Source organism: Canis lupus, chromosome 9 (assembly GCF_003254725.2).
Source record: "Canis lupus dingo isolate Sandy chromosome 9, ASM325472v2, whole genome shotgun sequence".
NCBI classification, from domain to species: Eukaryota; Metazoa; Chordata; class Mammalia; order Carnivora; family Canidae; genus Canis; species Canis lupus.
The window spans coordinates 29,516,620-29,540,508 of NC_064251.1; the positions used below are offsets into that span (position 1 = coordinate 29,516,620).

Sequence of the window (23,889 nt, forward strand, 5' to 3'; positions counted from 1 at the left end):
TTTAAATATTGTGAGTCTGGTTTAGCCACTAATAACATTATGCAGTTACTGCTTCCCAGTTCAATGCCAGTTAGCCTTAATGTTTCCCAATTCAAATTAAATGATTTTTACTTGGACTTTTGCTATCATAAGGCTTTGTACTACCCAAGCTACAGGGTACTTCTCTAATCCAAATGGCTAGACTTAATCATGCCTATGACGAGAAAACAACATTGAAAATGGAGCATGGAATAGGTTTGTCTTGAAATACATTTAACTCTACGCTCAGATACAGAGGTGGTCTGACCATCAATGCAGGCTGGACTGAGTTGGCCTCAGATGGCCTTTGTTTCTGAAAGCTGGCAAACTGGCTACCTACTATGCTTTCTCTCTGCTGGTTAAAAGCATTTCAGTGGCCTAGGACTACTATGATTTTACTGACCAGGCAGTAGTTTATCATTGGATAATGTTTATCTTTAGCTATAAGATCTTCAGGAAATCTTAGTACACAGCTCTTTTAGTATACACACATGCTTCCTGGGTGCAGGCTTACTCTCACTCTTGACCAGGAGTGACTTCATTTCCTCCCTATGCCTCCTGATACCTAGACTTGGTCAAGACCCGCCTTCTTCCAGTCTGGAGCCTAACCTACTTTCTTATGTCAGGATATATAACACTTCTTGCTTTGGAAAACTCCACCATATTTCTGGTGTATGAAATAATCTTCATACATACCCGTCACTCCTGAATGCTCAATATTACTCCATCTTTGAATTCTTGAGGATTATCTTAATTCCTAGGACAACAGTAGGTATTCAATAAATATTGGTTGAGCCAAGTAGAACTGAATTATAAAGAAGATGGCAGTCCATGGAAGCACTTCATACCTTGTTAGCTAATAAGAAAGAGACATCATTTTCTAGCATTTCCCCCTCCACAATACTTTATAGACTTTGTGGAGTAGGAGATACAAATGCTATGAACTATAATCAAAGTGGTGAGTGCTGTAATGCAGATTTAAATCTATAAACAATGTTCACTGAACACGGTAGAGAATGATTCATATTGGGAAGTAGAATAGAAAAGGACACTGGCAACACTTGGTCTTGAAGTTGGAGCTGCCTTTTGTTAGGGTAAAAGGGCCAGCTATGGAGCACATGGAAAGAGTGTGTTTGGAGAGAAGCAGCAGTTTGAACATGTTAATGGCCCTACTGGAAGGAGAAAACAACCTCAAAGTGCTGCTGTCTGGATTGAAGAAGCTAACATGCACAGAAGACACTTTATGGCAACTCAGAGCAGGAGCTTGGTAATTGTTGAATGAACCTGTGTTACATGACTTGTGTTGCCTCCTCCCTACTGCCTCCCTTTTCTGGAGGTTAAGCTCTCAGTAGTAAACAAAGGGCCAGTGAAGTTTTCTATATACCCGGCTTTTAAAAACCTGGCCAACGCCGAATCCCAGTAAAACCAAAAAAGGAATGGCAGATCACAGAGGCTTCTTTTAAAGAACACAGGGTTTGAAGCTGGTGATTGAATCAGAATACAACAAATGGTTGAAAACTAGAGTACTGGAATAACTAGAGTTCTTACAAAAAGAAAGAGATTCAGTCATACAGCAAGCAATAGATTAAAAAAAAATAAGATTTTGGAGAAGGAATTTTTACTTAGTATGTATATGTTGACTCAAAGCAGAATATATTTTTCAGGCCAGATATTTAAGGTGCACTATTCAAAGGCAGCTAATAAGAGAAATTTTATTTTATTCTTTAGCTTCTTAGCCCATGGACTTTAAAGGATATAGAGCACATTGATGTTTTGGGTCAAGAGACTCTAAATATGTTGTTCAAACGCTTTATTATATGTTGTTCCTATGTACATTTTATTGAGATAATTAAATATTCAGTGAGAAGAGAGTATAGTTATTATAGACCACTTACCATCTAAAATTATATATCAGAATGAACAGATCATACTGCTGAGATCATCTAGTTAGCTCTCCTAATCCTGACGCCTTTAAAGACCCAGAGTACATGCAGGAGGTAGAGTTCATCTCTTTTTAGCCAGTTTACATTATTCCACTCAGTGTCCTTGGAAAATAAATGTACCCTTTTTATGTGGATTTAAATGTGCACTCAGAATAGAAAATTGCATGTGTATTCTGTGGAAACAAATAGCATTCTGCAGTTAAATACACTTCTTTGTTACTATGCTCCCCACATAAGTACAAACATTCATTTTGTTTTAAAAATGTCCCTCCATAAATGGCTTTTTTTTTTTTTTTTACCTGCAGTGTAGTCACAGGGAAGAACCAGAGTGAAAGGCTTTCCACACAAAATGTTTTTTATTCAAAGGCAATAAGGTATATATGTGGCTATTTTGCCAAACTGTTTTACGAGACTTCTGTTTTTATCCCAGCTCCATGAACTTCACAGAAATACTTTGCTTGGTGCAGAGAAAATTCCGATTTCATGCTTGGAAGAATTTTATCAAATATTTATGAACACAAAATGGTTATTCCTGCTCTACACGTGCATATCATTAATACACATACACACGTGCACACACACACTTTCAGTACTCCCATGTCCTGATGGAGATAAGCAGCTGAAAACTATTTCACATGAATTATCCAAGAGGACATTTTTTGTACAATAAATGCAACCTTTGCACTCTATTCCTTTCAAACTCAAGATGGACATTTAGTTTATAGCTACAGGTATCCCATAAATAAAATAAGATTAAAATGAGTGCATGGTACCAGTCAAATATTTTCTGCTTAACCATCTGGTTAAGCAACTAGTTAATGAGGGGTCAAAGCCTTGCAGGTTCATATGACTAAAACTCATGCCGGTTCAATTGTTGATGCAATAAATGGCTGAAAGCATGAGGAAATTGTGATGTTTGGGTAAGAACAAGGAATTAAAAATATATGAATGTATGTACACATGACTATCATGCCCTACTCATGCTTGCCACATCAATGTCCTTAAAATGCAGTCTGGACAACCTCAGTCACAGTGTCAAGTAGGAACTTGAAAATTCAAGTCCTGGTATTCTATCACAAACCAACTGAATGAGAAGCTCTGGGTGTAGAGCCCGGCCACCTGTGTTACACTAAACCCTTCAGGTAATGGTAGGAAATCCTAAAGTTCTAGAACTACTGCTTTCTTAGAGGGCACTGAAGATAGTTTCTCTTTTTTATATATTTTTTAATCGAAGTTTTTTTTTGCCAACATATAGTATAACTGGGAAAATTGGACAGCCATGTACAGAAGAATGAAACTAGACCATTCTCTTACACCATACACAAAGATAAACTCAAAATGGATGAAAGATCTAAATGTGAGACAAGAATCCATCAAAATCCTAGAGGAGAACACAGGCAACACCCTTTTTGAACTTGGCCACAGCAACTTCTTATATCTATGAAGGCAAGGGTAACAAAAGGGAAACAAAAGCAAAAATGAACTATTGGGACTTAAGATAAAAAGCGTCTGCACAGCAAAAGAAACAGTCAATGAAGATAGTTTCTGTACAAGTCAATCCTTCAAGGCCTTCTTGTAATTACCTCCTTAAAAATTACTTGACCAGTGCCTCAGTGGCTGAGTCAGTTAAGTGTCCAAATCTCCTGGTTTCAGCCCCACATTGGGCTCCCTACAAAGCAGGGAATCTGCTCCTCTCTCTTCCCCTCCCCCCTGCTCATGCTCTTTCTCTCAAAAAAATAAATGAAATCTTTAGGAAAAAAATCACTTGAACCCAAATCCCTGCTTAGGATCTGCTTTGAAGATAATCCAAATTAAGACAATGCACTTACATTGTGTCAACACATACACACACACATGCATACACACACACAGGCATGATAGTCCTAATAACATGCAGAGTTGTTTTGAAATAAAATGTATTTTTCATGTTTGTTTTTCTTACTTAAATCTGAGTCCTGTAAGGACAAAGCATATCAGGTATAATTCATCTTTCTATCTCCTGGACCTAGGAAAGTGCCTGGCAAATAACAGCTCTTCAAAGAATGTTTGTGAAATTAATATATAAATGGATAAAATTGATAGCTTTTAAAATATTTAATTAATATTGATGATTATAAGTATATCAAAGGTCACAACTGAACCAAAAAATGCTTAGAGTTGCCAGTAAACAGCTCTAGGCATTCTAACACAGTAAAAACCAATAAGAAATATATATATCATCATAATGCCATTGAAGAATATGTAAACTATTTCTGAGAATCGACAGTGAACTGTGAGTGTATTGGGACTCCTGTCTTCTGAGTTCAAGTTATGTATTGCTGTGTTTGACAGAAATGCTGTTTTGTATTCATACTGGAACATTTGTTGCTGAAAATGTAAGTGTTTGAAGTATTTATAAAGTTATTTTTCACATAGGAACTGAGATTTCAAGGTTAGAACCATTTATCCCCATGGAGAGAAGATATAAATGAAAACATTACCAAAACTCACAGTGTGGATGAAGGTCATGGCAACATTGCTGTGTCAAATAAAGAAAAAAAAATAACTTGAAATTATTTTGTGTAAATGGGAATGTCCCCATTGTGAGAAGCTAGTTATTTCTGCAGTACAGTCTGTGTGGCACAAATCTCCATTCACTACTTGCTAGTTTTGATTTTTATAACACTTTAAATGGGTACAGTAATTTATAGCTGGTGCCCAGAATATCTCTCTTAGAGAGAGATACGTCTTACGAAGAAAAGTATTATTATCTATATTTCTTCTCTTGCATTAATTTTCTTTTGGTTATTGCAAACATTAAAGGGAAATATATGGGCAGTGTAATTATCATACTTAATACTTTCCAGAAATACTGTATATTGAATTTGAAATAGGCTAGGGAGCTTATTAGGCAATTGCTAAAACTTGCAGAGCTCCACCACATCTATTTTTTCTAAAGTATATAAAATCAACTGAAACTGAATTCTTTTTAGTAAAACTTGGGACAGTCTAAGTCTCCTTCATTCCAAAGATAATATCCTAGGCTCTGATTTAGAGTTGTTTTGTGGAGAATGAACAGAAAGAGGCTAGTAAGGTTCCCTATTTGGAACTTAATAAATTTATTAAATTTAATTCCTCATTCTTTCTCCTGTGTCTCCAGTTGTTTGTATCACTCCTCATCCCTTTTTATTCATTTTTCTTGCACACCTATTAGAATGCATGTCTCTGTGCTGCTTTGATATCCTCCATTGTTCTACTTGCAGAGAGGTTTTCATCTTATCCTAGATCCTGGAAATTACCTTGCCCTTGTATTTTACCCTCTTGTTTATTTTTTTAAATTTAGTTTAATCTTAAATTCCAGTATACTTAGCATACAGTGATGTATTAGTTTCAGATATACAACATAGTGATTCAACAATTCCATCACCCAGTGCTCAAAAATATGGAATGCTTCAGGAATTTGTGTGTTATCTTTGCTCAGAGGCCATGCTAATCCTCTCTATAACATTACAATTTAAGTATATGTTCTGCCAAATGAGAACTTAACCTTTTGTTTGAAAAGCTACAGGCAAGTGGCTATGAGAATACAGCTTTAATCTTCTCACCTTAAAAACAACAACAAAGTGGTAATAACATGAGTTAAAGAATATGTTAACTAACCTTACTGTAGTAAAAATTTATCAACATATACATGTATCAAATCATCACAGCCTACACCTTAAACTTACTAGTGTTTTGTATCAATTATATCTCAAAGCCGAAAAAGTCACTTTAAGTCAAACTTTTGAACGAAAGCTTTCTCTTTTTTTTCTTTTTAAGATTTTATTTATTTATTCATGACAGACACACAGAGAGAGGCAGAGACATAGGCAGAGGGAGAAGCAGGCTCCCCCCAGGGAACCTGATCTGGGACTTGATCTGAGTCCTGGGATCATGACCTGAGCCAAAGGCAGATGCTCAACCACTGAACAACCCAGGTGCACCTTAAGTCAGACTTTTAAAAACAAACAAATAAACAAATAGCTAATTGGATTGCAATCTCCCATTTCCTTGTTGGTGAGACTTCTAAACAAGATTAGGAATTTGTTTATATTTATTTTCTCTGATAGCCATGGCAACTCATTCATTTTTCATAAATATTATACAAAAACAAGAACATTTTCATAATTAAGAGGTAAGAAAATGAATCACACAGAGAATCTACATAAGCTCTTCCCTTCAATGATAGAGTTCTACAACAAATATTTTTGCAAGGAGGGAAAAAACAGGTGGCAATTTTTTCACTTCATATTTGCTGGCCCACTCATTGGGGAGTATTTAGAATACTTTGGTTTGTCAATTGGAAAATTAAATTTTTCCAATTTAGCATTTGCTGTAAAAGATCATATTTTGGGCCCAAAACTGAGCTGTAAGTTTTGAAGAGATACATGCTCTGAATTATTTTTCTTCTTTGACATGGAATGACTGAGAAAACTTACACCAAAGGATTGCAGTTAAGCCAAATGAAATTTGTCCTCCCCTGGAAAAGAAATGATGTAGGAAAAACACTTCTCCTTTAATTTGCAGGAAGTACTGTAAATTAAAAAGGAAGATCTCAGTGTGAGGTTGCTGGTATTCTGTTGTAAAAAGTAAAAAGAAAGAAAGAAAAAAAAAAAACAAACATCCCATCAGGTCTTTTGGATGAGTGGAAAAAAAAAATGGGACAATGAAATGTGTGTAAAACTTACAAAGTGCTTTTGGAAGTTGGAGATCACAGATTTTACAGGTGAATATCAAGATAGTAGAAAATAAATCTCAGTAGACTGGCAGGTGAGCTTAATGAAGTAACAGATGATGAATCAATATTTATCAACTTAATTATCAGTTAATGAACCTTTTGATTGAGAATCACCAGCCAGATGAAGTAATGGCAGACAGATATGTCAAGTTCAGAGTAGTGGGAATATCAGCATTAGAATAAAAGTGTCTCTACTACCTGTAGAGATACAAACAGGGACATAAAGCATTGTGAAAAGGCTTTGTACTCTATAAAATGATTTTTATAAGAATTAGTTGGCCATGGTATAATATAATTGTTGTTTTGTTTTGTTTTCCTTTGTTTCAGTCCTTCTTTTGGTAAAGACATAAGACCTTTTTTTTTTTTTTTTTTTTTTTTTTAAGACATAAGACCTTGATAGACATTGCTAATTTAAGATCTTTGGACAGGGTGTTTTGTTTTTGTTTTATTTTGTGTTGCTGTTGTTATTTGGTGAGTGTGCCCAGTCTCTGGAGGAAGTGGGAAGCATAACTACAAAACTACTTTATTCGGGTTATATCTAAAATAAAATCAATGGGAACTTCCGAATAATTTGTTAGGAAGTGACCAAATATTACTGTGTGTGGTAAACTTATATAAACTTCTTCACAGAACTGGAAGAGATAACCAATATATGGTAAAATGCTGAATGACTTAAATAAATTAAGCAAAGCAGTCCAAACAATTTTGAACTAAAAGTTCACTTATACAACAACCAAATAATTGTCTTGATAATATTTGCTTAATCTAAATTACTATTTAATCATCCTTTACTGAAATTTCACTCATGTAAATACAAAACAGCATAGCATACAAGAAACCAACAGGACTGCAAATGGCTGAAAGGATCTGGGTGACCTAAAATTTGAACAAGAAGCTTTCAGAGAATTTTAGAGATATTCCCACTACCTAATATTCCCTTGGTCATGCCCACTTGTGAATGGATCCCACGTTTAGAAAAATCTTGCTTGCCAAACTACATTGTTCAGGGAATATTTAATTTGTTTCTCCTTTTTATTAATAGAAAACAAGTAACAAATATCTGAGATAACCAGTTTTCCTATAGTGAATAGGTACAATTCTACCCCAAAGCAAAGGAACCCAACATTTTAATTAGTCGGTACAGCTGGATCTTGAATAAAGGTACAATTTTCATTAGTGTTTTGGACATTTTCAAAATTTCTTAAAGCCCCATATCCAATTACTCTTGCTCTAGGAAATTTAGGGTCTCAGATACCCTCAGCTGTAAAGAGATCTTTGGACCCCAGAGAACAATTAATAAGTAACAATAGTTGCAACAACAGTAAAGCCCAGCCAAAATCCTTAATTAGGTTTTTATTGAACTCCAGAATACAATTTATTTTTCTAATAAACAGAGTACATTTTAATATGTTTGGCATTTTATTGTTCTACTTACCTTTCAGTTGTGCAATTTTATTTTATTAAGCTATGATATTTTTAGCCTCTAACACAGTTACCTCCCTACCTAAAGTACATCCCCAGAAGCAATTACTTCTTTAATTAGCCTTGACTCATTAATCTCTGCCTCTAACACTTTGATATCAAGTGGAGGGGGACTTCCCACCCACTTGTACAGTATAATACACACATCACAATAAATTTCTCTTGATTTCTTCACCTTAGTTAATCTTTAAAAATTTTAATAGAATTTATTTAGAAAATTTAGTTTCATAGTAAATAGAGCACACAGTACAGAGATTTCCCATAAAACCACTACCCCCCACACACATGCACAGCCACCGCCCCATTATCAATATCCCCCAACAGAATGTACATTTGTTACAATTGACAAATCTACATTGATCTGCATTGCAGCATCATAATCACTCATAGTTTATATTAGGATTCACTCTTGGTGCTGTACATTCTGAGGATTTGGACAAATTATATAGTGACATGTATCTACTATTATAGCATCATACAGAGTAGTTTCATGACCCTAGAAATCCTCTATGCCTCACTATTCACCCCTTTTGTCCCCATAACTCCTGGCAATTCCTTAACTTTTCTACATAATTTGCCTTTTCATGTAGGATATCATGTAGTTGAAATAATATGGTCTGTAGCCTTTTCGATGGGCTTCTTTCACTTTTAGTAATATGCATTTAAGTTTCCTCCATAACATTACAGCTCCTGATAGTTGTTTTTGTTATTGTTTGTTTATTTTTAGTGCTGAATAGTATCCCATTGTCTGGATGTATCACAGGGTTTTATACATTCACCTAATGAAGGATATTTTGGTTGCTTTTAAGTTTGCCAATTATGAATAAAGCTACTATAAACATCAATGTGCAGGCCATTTAGATGACCATACTATATGACTCATATCTATATCTATGCCTATATCTATACCTTTATCTACATCTCTATCTATCTATCTATCTATCTATCTATCTATCATCTATCTATCTATATGTGATCTTCATCCTCTGTCCCCAGCTCACAAATCCCAATACCCTTGAAATTTCCTGAGCTGATATGAGCAATGAGAGCATCTTTTGTTATAATATTTAGTCTTTTATCATTAGTTCCTGAAAATGCTTCAAAGCCATAATGGCGAAATAGATGTCTTCTAATTCATAACAAGCATGTTTCAACCACAAGTGAGCTTATATTAATGAGATGATTTTTGGAAATGCCTTTAAGATGGGAGCTGTTGCCAGGTGAACCAACCTTGAAGAGGGTTAGAACTTTCAGGCCTATCCCCTGATTTCTGAAAGGGTAGAAGGGCTGGAGGTTGAATCAATCACCAATGGCCAGTGATTTAATCAATAATGCGCATATAATGAAGCCTCCTTAGAAAAACCAAAAAGAGGGATCCCTGGGTGGCTCAGCAGTTTAGTGCCTGCCTTTGGCCCAGGGTTTGATCCTGGAGACCTGGGATCAAGTCCCATATCAGGCCCCCTGCATGGAGCCTGCTTCTCCCTCTGCCTGTGTCTCTGCCTCTCTCTCTGTCTCTCATGAATAAATAAATAAAATCTTAAAAAAACAAAACAAAACAAAACAAAACAAAAGGAGGGTGTTCAGAGAGCTTCTGGGTTGGGAAACAAGAAAATTACCCATGGCACCATACCAGGCCCCAAACTCTGCAAGGACAGAAATTATTTTGTTCAGGAATTTGACCTATATACTTCTTCAACTGGCTACTGATTTGTATTCTTTAATGTCCTTTGTAATAAACTGGTAATCTAGTGGATTTCCTGAGATCTGTGGGCTTCATTAGCTAATTCATTAAACCCACGCTGAGGGTTGTGGAAACCTTCAATCTGTATAGCTTGTCGGTTTGAAGCACAGGTAACAACCTAGGCTTGCAACTGGTACCTGAGGTAGAAAAGCAGTCTTTTAAGACTGAGCCCTTAACTAGTGGACTCTGATGCTATCTCCTGGCAGGCTTAGGGTACAGAACTCTCAGGTGAAAAAATAATAGTCCTATTGTTAATTGTATTTATGAGAGAGAAAGAGAACATGGGCGAGGGGCAGGGGTAGAGGGAGAGGGGAGAAGCAGACTCCCTCCTGAGCAGGGAGTCCAATGGGGGCTTCATCCCAGGACCCTGAAATCATGACCTAAGCTAAAAACAGATAGTTAAGCAACTGAGCCACTCAGGCACCCCTCTATTTTTTTTTTTTTTAAGGAATCTCCATACTTTTTTTCCATAATAGTTGTAAAAATTTACATTTCTACCACTTGGTGCACAAGGATTCCCCCTTTCACCATATCCTTGCCAAAACGTATCTTGTGCCTTTTTGATACTAACCATTCTAACAGATAAGAAGAGGTGAATGTTTTTGAGTTTTATGAGTTTCTCTGATGACTACTGATATTGAGCATCTTTTCAAATCTGGGGGAAATTTATATGGGCTCTTTGGAGAAAAGACTATTCAGTTCCTCTGGCATTTTTATTTTTATTTTTAAAGATTTTAGAGATGGTGGGGCAAGGTGGCAGAGGAGTGGGGTCCCTGTCCCCACCAACTTACCTAGATAACTTTCAAGTCATTCTGAAAACCTACAAATTCAACCTGAGATTTAAAGAGAGGACAGCTGGAATGCTACAGAGAGAAGAGTTTTCACTTCTAACAAGGTAGGATAAATAAAAGATAAAAAATAATCCAGTAGGGGAGAGGCCCCACGAGGAGCCAGGCTAAGGCCAGGCAGCAGTGAGAACCTCTCAGAGCAGGAAAGCCCAGCCCTGGGGAAGCAGGAACTTTAAAAATCTGCACTGGACTGAAAGGCACTCAGCAGGAAATGAAGATACAACCGTTCAAAATATTTGGGATGCAGCAAAAGCAGTCCTGAGAGGGAAATACATTGCAATACAAGCATCCTTCAAAAAATTGGAAAAAACTAAAATACACAAGCTAACCTTGCAAGTAAAGGAACTGGAGAAAGAACAGCAATTACAACCTACTCCAAGTAGAAGAAGAGAGTTAATAAAGATTTGAGCAGAACTCAATGAAATAGACACCAGAAGAATTGTAGAACAGATCAACAAAACCAGGATTTGGTTCTTTGAAAGAATTAATAAGATAGATAAACCATTAGCCAGTCTTATTAAAAACAACAGAGAAAATATTCAAATTAGAATCACAGATGAAAAAGGAGAGATCACAACCAATACCAAGGAAATACAAACGATTTTAAAAACATATTATGGGCATCTATATGTGAATAAATTAGGCAATCTAGAAGAAATGGATGCATTTCTGGAAAACCACAAACTACCAAAACTGGAACAGGAAGAAATAGAAAACCTGAACAGGCCAATAACCAGGGAGGAAATTGAAGCAGTCATCCAAAACCTCCCAAGACACAAAAGTCCAGGGCCAAATAGCTTCTCAGGGGAGTTCTATCAAACATTTAAAGAAGAAACAATACCTATTCTACTAAAGCTGTTCTGAAAGATAGAAAGGGATGGAATACTTCCAAACTCATTCTATGAGATCAGCATCACCTTAATTCCAAAACCAAAGACCCCACCAAAAAAGAGAATTACAGACAAATATCCCTGATGAACACAGATGCAAAAATTCTCAACAAGAGACTAGCCAATAGGATCCAACAGTACATTAAGAAGATTATTCACCATGACCAAGTGGGATTTATCCCCGGGATGCAAGGCTGGTTCAACACTGGTATAACAATCAACATGATAGATCATATCAACAAGAGAAAAAACAAGAACCATATGATCCTCTCAATAGATACAGAGAAAGCATTTGACAAAATACAGCATCCGTTCCTGATCAAAACTCTTCAGAGTGTAGGGATAGGGGGAACATTCCTCAGCATCTTAAAAGCCATCTACGAAAAGCCCACAGCAAATATTCTCAATGGGTAAACACTGGGAGTCTTTCCCCTAAGATCAGGAACATGACAGGGATGTCCACTCTCACCACTGCTATTCAACATAGTACTGGAAGTCCTAGCCTCAGCAATCAGGCAACAAAAAGAAATAAAAGGCATTCAAATTGACAAAGAAGAAGTCAAACTCTCCCTCTTTGCAGATGATATGATACTCTACATAGAAAACCCAAAAGACTCCACCCCAAGATTGCTAGAACTCATACAGCAATTCGGCAGTGTTGCAGGACACAAAATCAACACCCAGAAATCAGTGGCATTTCTCTACACTAACAATGAGACTTAAGAAATAGAAATTAAGGAGTCAATCCCATTTACAGTTGCACCCAAAAGTATAAGATACCTAGGAATAAACCTAACCAAAGAGGTAAAGGATCTATACCCTAAAAACTATAGAACACTTCTGAAAGAAATTGAGGAAGACACAAAGAGATGGAAAAATATCCATGCTCATGGATTGGAAGAATTAATATTGTGAAAATGTCAATGTTACCCAGGGAATTTACACGGTTAATGCAATCCCTATCAAAATACCATGGACTTTCTTCAGAGATTTGGAACAAATCATCTTAAGATTTGTGTGGAATCAGAAAAAACCCTGAATAGCCAGGGGAATATTAAAAAAGAAAACCAGAGCTGGGGGCATCACAATGCCAGATTTCAGGTTGTACTACAAAGCTGTGGTCATCAAGACAGTGTGGTACTGGCACAAAAACAGACACATAGATCAATGGAACAGAATAGAGAACCCAGAAATGGGCCCTCAACTCTATGGTCAACTAATATTTGATAAAGGAGGAAAGACTATCCACTGGAAAAATACAGTCTCTTCAGTAAATAGTGCTGGGAAAATTGGACAGCCACATGCAGAAGAATGAAACTAGACCATTCTCTTCCACTATACACAAAGATAAACTCAAAATGGATGAAAGATCTAAATGTGAGACAAGAATCCATCAAAATCCTAGAGGAGAGCACAGGTGACACCCTTTTTGAACTTGGCCACAGCAACTTCATGCAAGATACATCTATGAAGGCAAGGGAAACAAAGCAAAAATGAACTATTGGGACTTAAGATAAAAATCTTCTGCACAGGAAAAGAAACAATCAGCAAAACTAAAAGACAACCTACAGAATGGGAGAAGATATTTGCAAATGACATATCAGATAAAGGGCTAGTATGGAAGATCTATAAAGAACTTATTTTGTTTTAAAGATTTTATTTATTCATAGAGACACAGAGATAGAGAGAGGCAGAGACACAGGCAGAGGGAGAAGCAGGCTCCATGCAAGGAGTCCAACATGGGACTCAACCTCGGGTCTCCAGGATCATGCCCTGGACTGAAGGTGGCGCTAATTCGCTGAGCCATACGGGCTGCCCTATAGAGAACTTACTAACTCAACAGCAAAGGAACAAACAATCCAATCATGAAATGGGCAAAAGACATGAACAGAAATTTCACCAAAGAAGACATAGACATGGCCAAAAAGCACATGAGAAAATGCCCCGCATCACTTGCCATCAGGGAAATACAAATCAAAACCACAGTAAGATAACACCTCACACCAATGAGAATGGTGAAAATTAACAAGACAGGAAACAACAAATGTTGGAGAAGATGTGGAGAAAGGGGAACCCTCCTGCACTGTTGGTGGCAATGTGAACTGGTGCAGCCACTGTGGAAAAATGTGTGGAGGTTCCTCAGAGCTAAAAATAGAACTACCCTACAACCCAGCAGTTGCACTGCTGGGGATTTACCCCAAAGATACAGATGCAGTGAAAGAGCAGGATACCTGCACCCCAATGTTTATAGCAGCAATGTCCACAATAGCCAAACTATGGAAGGAGCCTCAGTGTCCATCGAAAGATGAATGGATAAAGAAGATGTGGTTTATGTATACAATGGCATATTAGCCATTAGAAATGACGAATACCCACCATTTTATTCAAGGTGGATGGAGCTGGAGGGTATTATGCTGAGTGAAGTAAGTCAATCGGAGAAGGACAAACATTATATGGTCTCATTCATTTGGGGAATATAAAAAATAGTGAAAGGAAATAAAGGGGAAAGGAGAGAAAATGAGTGGGAAATATCAGTGAGGGTGACAGAACATGAGAGACACCTTACTCTCAGAAACGAACAAGGAGTAGTGGAAAGGGAGGTGGGCAGGGGGATGGGGCGACCGGGTGATGGGCACTGAGGGGGGCACCTGACGGGATGAGCACTGGGTGTTATTCTGTAAGTTGGCAAATTGAACTCCAATAAAAAAAAATACAAAAAAGAAAGAAAGAAAGAGAGAGAGAAAGAAATAAAAAAAGAAAGAATGAAAGAAAAAAGAAAAAGAAAGAAAGAAAAAAGATTTTATTAATTTGAGAGACAAAGAACGTAAGTAGGGGGTGGGGAAGGGTGGAGGGGCAGAGGAGAGGGACAAGTAGTCTGCTCAGCAGGTAGTCTGATGCAGGGCTTGATCCAAGGACCCCAGGGATCATGATCTCAGCCAAAGGCAGATACTTAATGGACTGAGCCACCCAGAAGCCCCTCCTCTGGCATTTTAAAAATCAGATTATTTTTATTTCCTTTTTGAGTTGTATTATATGTTTTGGAGATTAAACCCTTACCAGGTATATGATTTTTAAATATTTTCTCCCATTCACCGAGCATTTTTTTCCATTTTGTTGCTTCTTTTGCTTTTTAGTTTGATGTAATCTCATTTATTTATTTTAGCTTTACTTTCCTTGGCTTTTCATGTCATATCCAAAAAGTCATTCCAATACTAACATCAAAAACCTTTTTCCTTTTTTAATTCTCTACGTTTTGCAGTTTCAGGTCTTTAATCCATTTCAAATTAATTTTGAGTCACATGGAAATCCCTGGGTGTCTCAGAAGTCTAGCACATGACTTTGGCCCCAGGGCATGATTCTGGAGATCCGAGATTGAGTTCCACATCAGGATCCCTGCATACAGCCTACTTCTCCCTCGGCCTGTGTCTCCACCTCTCTGTCTCTCTGTATCTCTCATAAATAAATAAATGAAATCTTAAAAAAATTTTTTTTGAGTTGTATAATGTAGGAATTCAATTTCATTTTTTTGCAAGTGATTTTCCAGTTTTTCCTTTGCCATTTATGGAAAAGATCATTCTTTGCACTTAGCACTCTTGTCATACATTTATTTCTAAGCTCTCCATTCTGTTCCATTGGTGATCTATATGTCTGTTTTTATGCTAGTACAATAGTGTTTCAAAGAGTATAGTTTTGTAATATTGTTTGAAATGAGGAAGTGTGATGCCTCCCACTTTTTCTTCAAAATTTTTTTTAAATTTATCTGTTTGAGAGAGAGAGGGAGAGAGAGAGAGAGAGCTGGAGCACAGAGGGAGAGGGAGAAGCAGACTCCCAGCTGAGCAAAGAGCCCTACTCAGGGCTTGATCCTAGGACCCTGAGATCATGACCTAAGCAGAAGGCAGATGTCACCCAAGGGCCCCATCTCCCACTTTTTCTTACATTCATGATTGCTTTGTCTATTCAGAGACATACTTTTGTGTACTCCCAGACATATTTTGGCTTTTTTTTTTTTTTTTGTGACAAATGCCATTGGAACTTTTGATAAGAATTTACAGACAGCTTTGTGTAGTACAGATATTTTTACATTATCTTCCAATCTGTGAACACAGGGTATATTTCCATTTATTTTTGTGTTCTTTATTTTTTTCATCAAAATATTACAGTTTTCAGCGTACAGATCTTTTATCTCCTTGGGTAAATTTATTCCTAAGCATTTTTTTGATGCTATTATAAGTAGAATTGCTTTCTTTTTTCTTTTCCAGATATTTAATTGTTAGTGTTTAGGAATACAACTAATTTTTGTATGTTGCTTTTGAATTCTGCAGTTTTACTTAATTTATTAGTTATAACAGTTATATGGTGGATTTCTATGCATAAGATTATATCTCAAACAAAGAGAATTTTACTTCTTCCTTTACAATTTTATTTCTTTTTCTTGCTAATTGCTCTGGCTAGGTCTTCCAGTACAATGTTGAACGGGAGAGGTGTGAGTGAGGATCCTTTTCTTTTTTCTGATCTTAAAGAAAAAAAATGTTTAACCTCTCACTATTAAGTATGATGTTAGCAGTGAACTTGTTATACATGGCCTTTATTATGTTGAAATACATTCCTCTGCAGTTTGTTGAGCATTGTTTCATGAAAGGAAATTGAATTTTATGTGAATACATATCACATTTATTGATTTGTGTGTGTTGAGCCATCCTTGCATCCCAGCAATAAATATCACTTGGTCATAGCATATGATCCTTTTATTTTGTTGATTTTGGTTGGCTAATATTTTGTTGAGAATTTTAGTAATTATGTTCATCAAGTTTATTGACTGGTAGTTTTCTTTTCTTGTTCTGTCTTTGCCTGACTTTGATTATCAAGATAATGCTGCCCTCTTAAGTGAGTTTGGGAGTGTTCATGCCTTTTCAGTTTTTTAGATAAGTTTGAGAACTGGTGTTAATTCATTAAATTTTCAGGGGCATCTGTGTGGCTCAGTAATTGAGTGTCTGCCTTTAGCTCAGGTGATGATTCTGGGGTCCTGGGATTGAGTCCCACATCAGGCTCCCCATAGGGAGCCTGCTTCTCTCTCTGCCTATGTCTCTGCCTCTCTCTGCGTGTCTCTCACGAAAAAATAAAATCAATAATAATAATAATAATAATAATAATAATTCATTAAATTTTCAGTAGAATTCATCAGTGAAGTCATCTGGCCCTGGACTTTTCTTTATTAGGAGGTTTCTTATTATGATTCAATTTCCTTAGTTATTATTGGCCTGTTCAGATTTGCTACTTTATGATTCAATCTTGGTTGGGTGTATGATTCTAGGAATTTATATATTTCCTTTGGTTTATCCAATTTGTTGTCTTATAATTGTTTATAGAAGTCTCTTACGATTATTGTATTTCTGTGGTATTATAATTCCCCTTCTTTCATTTTTGATTTTGAGTTTTCTCTTTTTTCTTAGTTATTATAGGTAAGGTTTGTTAATTTCTGTATCTTCAATAAAATCAACTTTTAGTTTCATTAAGTTTTTAAATTCTCTGGTCTTTGTTTTTTTGAGCCTGATCTTTGTTATTTTGTATGCTAAATTGGGCTTAGTTTCTTCTTGTCTTTTTTAGTTTAAAAAACTTGTGAGAAGTTAGGTTGTTTATTTGAGATCTTTGTTTCCTGATATAGACATTTATTGTGATAAAATACCCTTTTACATTAGCTTTTGCTGCATCTACAGGTCTTGTGGTGTTGACCTTCCATTTTCATTTCTCTTAACATATTTGGACTTTTCCAGTTTTCCTCCTGTTATTGATATCTAGTTTTATACAATTGTGGCTGGAAAATATCCTTAGTATTATTTCAAACTTCTTAAATTTGCTAAGCCTTGTTTTGTGACCTATCATATAATCTATCCTGGAGAACGTCCCATGTGTGTTTGAGAAAAATGTGTATTCTGCCTCTGCTGGATGGAAATGTTCTGTTTGTATCTGTTAGGTCAATTTAGTTTAAAGTATAGTTCAAGTCAAACATTTCCTTATTGATTTACTGTCTGGGTGAGTTAACCATTGTTGAAGGTGAGGTATTGAAGTCAGAAAAATGATAGGCCAACAAGATCTCTCTTGGCCCTGAGCTGTACCACCTTGGAGGAGGATTGATGTGGGTAAAGTCAAACTTTCCCTTTTACCTTCTCCAGTGCATCCAAACTCATACATTTTTGTTCCAACACTGTGCTGGAGCTTTTCCATTGGAAACCTGGACTTCATCAAAGACTCTCTGGTCCATAGGTGATTGTCTAAGACAGGGTTCTCCAGGGACTCCTGAGCCATAGCTGAATGGGGCTGAAGCCAGTTCACAGGCCACTCTACGGTCCACAGCCAAGACCAAGGTCTTTATGGCTATTACTAAACGCCCGAGTGGGTGAGAGTCCTCATGGGTCCCTTGGCATGTGCTCTCGAATCTCATAGCACCCAAAGAGGTACAATTATATGTGAATAGATGCCAAATTTTTGTCACTGGAAGGGGGACATGAATGAGTCTTGTTTAACCATGTTAAACACAATATCTCTGATATCACGAATCTCCATTTCTTTAGTTCTTTCATTTTATTCATGAGGGTTGTGCTGTTTCCCTCATAGAGATCCTATACATATTTTATCTTTGGGTGTGCTAATGTAAATGATACTGTATTTTTAATTTCTAATTTCAGTTATTTCCTAGTATATTAAAAAAAATTGCCCTTTGTATATTAACCCTGTATCCTGCAACCTTGGTATAATATGCTATTAGTTCTAGGATTTTTTTTTTTTTTTTGTCAATTCTAACAGATTTTCTACACAGATAGTCAATGTCATATGTGAACAAAGAGTTTTATTTCTTCCTTCCCAACATGTATACTATTATTTTCTTGTCTTGTTACAACAGTGAATTCCAGTACAGTGTTGGAAAGGAGTGGTGATTCTTAGGTTTTTCCCAAATGAACGGCGGAGAAATTAAAAAAAAAAAAATGGCAGAGCCAGGCAGTAGGTTTGATAGTGCTTAATGGGGAGTGCTCCTGGGCTAGGTTCTGTGACTCAGAGGAGCTTGAGTCAGGGAAGTCCTGCCCAGGCAAACCGCAGGGGGTGCTATAAAGAGTTTTCGGTGGGAAGATGGGGGCAGGGTGCTTTCCGATTAGGGCAAGTGTTACAGGTCTTTGTAAGCTAAGTTAGGGTAGGGAGATAAGGTGGTGTTGGCGGGGGTGGGGGGGGTGGGGGGGGGTGGGGGGGGTGGGGGGGTGGGGGGGGTTGGGTGGGGGGAGATGGTGGTAGGGTGGCATTCCAGTTAGGGCAAGGGTTACAGGTCTTTGTCTGCTAAGTTAGGGTAGGGCAGCAAGGCGGCCTTATTGGAAGGCTGCTGGCCTGGGGTTGCTGTTTTGAGGTCCCCAGTCTTGCCAGCCCAACAGTGATAGGGAACATTCTTTTTTTGTTCCTGATCTTAGGCAAAAAGTTCTGAGTTTCTTGCCATTAAATATAATGTTAGCTGTTGATTTTGTATAGATATTAATTATCAAACTGAGTAAGTTTCTGTCTGTACTTTCTAAGATAATGTTTTAAGCATTATTCCTGTGATTTGTGGCATGATAAATAGGGTGCTCTTGCTAGAAAAAGAGAAAGAGACAAAGGGAGATCTCATTATATCTCTTGGGTGCTTGATTCTTTCTCTTAACCCATTATTAATTACTACCATAACACTTTATATGTTTCCTGTAAGGGATTTGACACCTTGTTGCATATATATATATATATATATATATATATATATATATATATATATATATAATATTTGTCCTCAATATCTCATGCAGAATTTTACCACAGTTGGTATGCAGAACATTTTGTGTTTTTTTTTGAGGACTTATTCCTACCTAATAACTGAGTGAAATGATAAAGTCTAATAACAAAATATACAGTAGAGAATTGACGATTGTATCACTGATGGTTGTAGTAGGCTATTTTCCCAATTATTGTTGTTCTATATTTGCAGGAAAAAGCTGATCATATATTGGCAGCCTCTAGTAATTTATTACTTCTGAAACTTGTTCACAGTGAACCAAGTTATCTCAATAATAATTCCAATAGCTCTTACGTAGCTTGAGCCAGAGAATCAAATAATTCACTTATGCTCTTTGGAGTTAATTTTTTATTTATACTAGTAGGAAGTATACCAAAGAGAAAAATAATTCTCCATTTTTGCAGTTTCGCACGAGTTCACATCAAGGTTCTCAACAAAGCACTAAGAGATACATCATTCTATCACTAGATTGTTGCTATCTTTTTAGCCAATAAGAATGCTACTCAGATACCTGATGAATAATAAAACATAAATGTTATATCATTTATGGCCACTAAGGACTGTGGTATTATTATTTCAATTTGCAAAGTGTGGAAACTTAAAAACAGAGAAGTTAGCTGAATATTTGATAGTTTCACAGTTTATTACTGAAGTAAGTATAATAAATATAAAATGAGCTTGGTTCTCCCCTTCTTTCTGTTCAAGTGGCAAACATAGTGGCATAAACCTATTAAAGACTTTCCTCCAAAATTTTACGGCAGCAGGGCCTCATTAATGATTAAAGAATTATTAAGTAGAATACTTAATCATCTTGGATAGTAACATTCCTTAACATACATATATAGGAAATTCCAGGTAAGAGCTAGAACTTAGATAAATATTGTTAGTGAAAGCATGCTGACATTAATTTCCCCCAGTCACCCAAGGTATGAAGTGAAAAAAGGTTTATAGCTAATCAACTGAGGTTTATAAGGCTAACTCTATCATACTAATTTCTTTCTAAACAATATTTACAAACTGTTTGTATCAGTTAACATGTCCCAGAAAATTAGGATTATCTCATGGAAGATTTTTGTAGCCTGTTAATTAAAAAATATTGTGTGTGTATGTGTGTGTGTTTCCTTAAATCAAAGAGGTGGAACAGAATAGTCTAATGATAAAGAAAAATAGTATGATGTAGAGACAAATCTAGTTTTAAATCTTGACTCTTCCATATGCTTGCTGCATGACTTTGGGTAAATTCTTTAATTCATCTGAGAATCAACTTTATAGTTTCAAAATGGGTTTCATATAGTTCTTAACTCACAGGATTATTGCGAGAATTAAATTAATCTAATAAGTTGCTCAGCAGAGTGCCTGATACATCATCAATATGGAGTGAATGTTACATAGAATCATTACCAAAATCACAGTATCAACAACATCAAAATTACCTAGTAATAAACTTAAGAAATACAGAGCTCACCTTACATCCCAAAACTCAACAGAAGGACACAAAGGAAAATTTTAAGACATGAAGAGAGGAACCATATTCCTACAAGGAAAGTCTCAATAGTGTAGAGTTGTGGGTTATCCCCAAACTCATTTAAAATCTATCAACATTATTTCATTTTATAGATATCAAAATTCCTTTTAAATTTTATCATAAAAATGAGTTCTCTTCCTATAAAATCATCCAAGATAATCATTAGAAATTTCAGCTCATTAGGGCTGCTATAATACCATGGACTGAGTGTATTATAAATAATCGAATATTATTTCTCATAGTTGTGGAGGACAGAAAATCCAAGATCAAGCACTGGCAGATATGGTGTCTGGTGAAGACCACTTCCTGGATGGCTGTCTTTTTACAATGCTCTTACATGCTGCAAAGAGCAAGAGAGTTTCTTGAGTCTCTTTTATCAGAATGACATAAAATTATAATAATGTAAGAATCACATGCATGAGTGCTTCACCTTCATAATCTGAATCAGTTCATTGAAAGCCCCACCTCCTAATACCATCATCATACGAGTTAGGATTTCAATATATGAATTTCAAGAGGACATAAACACTTAGACCATAGCATAAATGTAATAAAAATGTTGTGTAACTGGTGGATTAAATAAGAACTTTGTTTCAGAGTACACAGTGTAAGGGAAGAGTGGCCCCAGGGATAGCAAGAAGCATAGGATAGGACCTATTCCTGGCAGAGGGCCCAACACTGATCATTCACATTTATACCTCTCAGGTCCCTATTGAAAATACTCTGAATTCAATGGATAAAAGTCCTTGAAACCTCTACAGGCTTATGCTTCCTCCTAGACCCATAAACCTTTCATGATCTCTTCTCCACTTTTCTACTCCTTTCCAAGACTGAAGAAATACTTTCTTTAATCAGAATAGTGGGGGAGAGGTTTGGTAAAGGTTTGTGGGAAGGCCTGTTTTCCACCCACATGTTCCCCCAAACAGTTGTGTTGTCCCTGGTCTTTAAATATTTAAACATTTTGAAATTAAAAGTAAAAGCTTACCAGGCTCTTTCAAGATTCATGCTGTTACATTCCTTTTTCAGGATAAGGAGCACAGAACAGATCATCTTCTCAAAGAGGAATGGAAACAAAGAAGGAAGAAAGAATCAGAAAAATGACTAATATATAAACAACATTCAACCACAAAAAATATGTGTTATTAACAGCTCTCTTTTCATTAATTACTGGAAAGTACATAGTAACCATTCCAAAGGGTTCAAAGATCCACAGCTGCAGAATTTCCTTGCTGTACCTAGAGACCAGGCAGCTGTTTGTGTTTCAGATAGCTAGGAATCACTCTTTTCTCATTTCTCCACTTTTACTTGCTTTTCTCTCTCCTTCTGTGTTTTCGCTGGTGTCCTCTCCCCTGGGGGCACTATGCAACACTTTATTATTTTTTTTTTTTAGATTTTATTTATTTATTTTATTCGTAAAAGAGAGAGAGAGACCGGCAGAGACACATGCAGAGGGAGAAGCAGGCTCCACGCAGGGAGCCCATCTCAGGACTCAATCTCAGCACTCCAGGATCACGCCCTGGGCCAAAGGCAGGCCCTCAACTGCTGAGCCACCCAGGGATCCCCAACATTTTTTTTTAAAAGACAGAAATTCTAAAAACAGAACAAAACCATACAAAAACAAAATAACAACTCCCCTCCCCCAAATCGTCCCCCACCAACCCCCCCAAAAAACTATAGTAGGATTCTCTGGGAAAAAATAATACAAAGAAATTCTAAAATAAAATTAAATAAATAAAATAAAATATAAATTATTCTCCATAACATATATACACATATATGGAACACTCACTGATGGAATAGTAAGCCAGAGATTTTTATATTTAAAACTCTCAACAACTCTTTAAAGTAAAATGAATAGCCTTGTTTTTCAGAAGAGGGAAAAATGTCTTTGAGGTTAAATGCATTGGGCACTTTTAAGCCAGCGATTCAGCTGTTAAGTGACATGATCAGCATTTCTCTGTAGACCTTTCTGTCCTCAAATCCCACACTTCTGAGGGAATGCTGTGCTTCCACTCACTAACATTCACTACTTCATAATTTTGCATAAAGTTTCCTGCTTGTGGAAACACTTTGACAAGGTCTCTGAGTCTTCAGTTCTCAATTTTAATAGAATAAAAAGTCTTCTGACAGCCTCCAAGACAGCTGCTTTTCTACAATGGAGGCAACTTGGTGCTCTCCTCCCAGTCTTGTCATACAGAGTGGTTTCCAGATCTCTGTTACGGTTTTTCCTTTCAACAGACTTGGGCTGCATGTCCTTTTCAAGGATGTGTGTGTGTGTGTGTGTGTGTGTGTGTGTGTGTATGTGCACATGCACACAAGGATGCAGAAATCAGTTGGCAAACAGAGAAAGGATATTGATTGGCAGACAGTGAGGATCAATAATTGAAACTGGATTATCTGGCATCAAACACACCCCATCTGCCATGTCTCTCTTTTACATCCCTACTATTGCTACTTTTACCTTCTAATGCTGTTGTGGCATTCTGTTAATTTCCTTATGTCATTGTGTCTAAATTAAGATGTATGTTGGAAAATGGGAAGCTATTGTATTACAAGTTCAATTGCTGATATTTTCTTCCTTTGACAAATCCCGATTTGCTTTCCAGCACTGTCACGTATGTTCTGGTTTGGTTTTTCTTCTTTCCATTTTCTCACTTTAAAATGAGCAATAGTCTTTTTTCCATCAGAGTATTGATTTTGCTTTTAAAAAGACCTCCCTGTTCCATTATCCCTCCTGATCAATTCGGACCATTTTGCATGAGAATGTTTTCCTTTTTCTTACCATACAAAATGTCTTTGTTCTTATTTCACTTTCCTCTATATGTCATTTGTGGAGCTTTTAATTATATCCCCTGAGTTTATTTTGAAAGGTGTTGGTTTGG

General features: G+C 36.5%; 1 long non-coding RNA gene and 1 other non-coding gene across 2 annotated transcripts in view; both read right to left on the bottom strand.

The window, feature by feature from the left end:
- The window catches only part of LOC112655493 (uncharacterized), a 72,109-nt gene that overhangs the window by 33,170 nt on the left and 15,050 nt on the right, over nucleotides 1-23,889 (bottom strand). The window contains exon 3 of the long non-coding RNA XR_007412916.1: nucleotides 21,993-22,057. This is a non-coding gene — a long non-coding RNA (uncharacterized LOC112655493). The remainder of the gene's footprint in view (nucleotides 1-21,992; nucleotides 22,058-23,889) is intronic.
- LOC112655727 (U6 spliceosomal RNA) lies at nucleotides 5,377-5,482 on the bottom strand. The gene has a single exon (XR_003133856.1). It is a non-coding gene; the product is annotated as a U6 spliceosomal RNA (small nuclear RNA).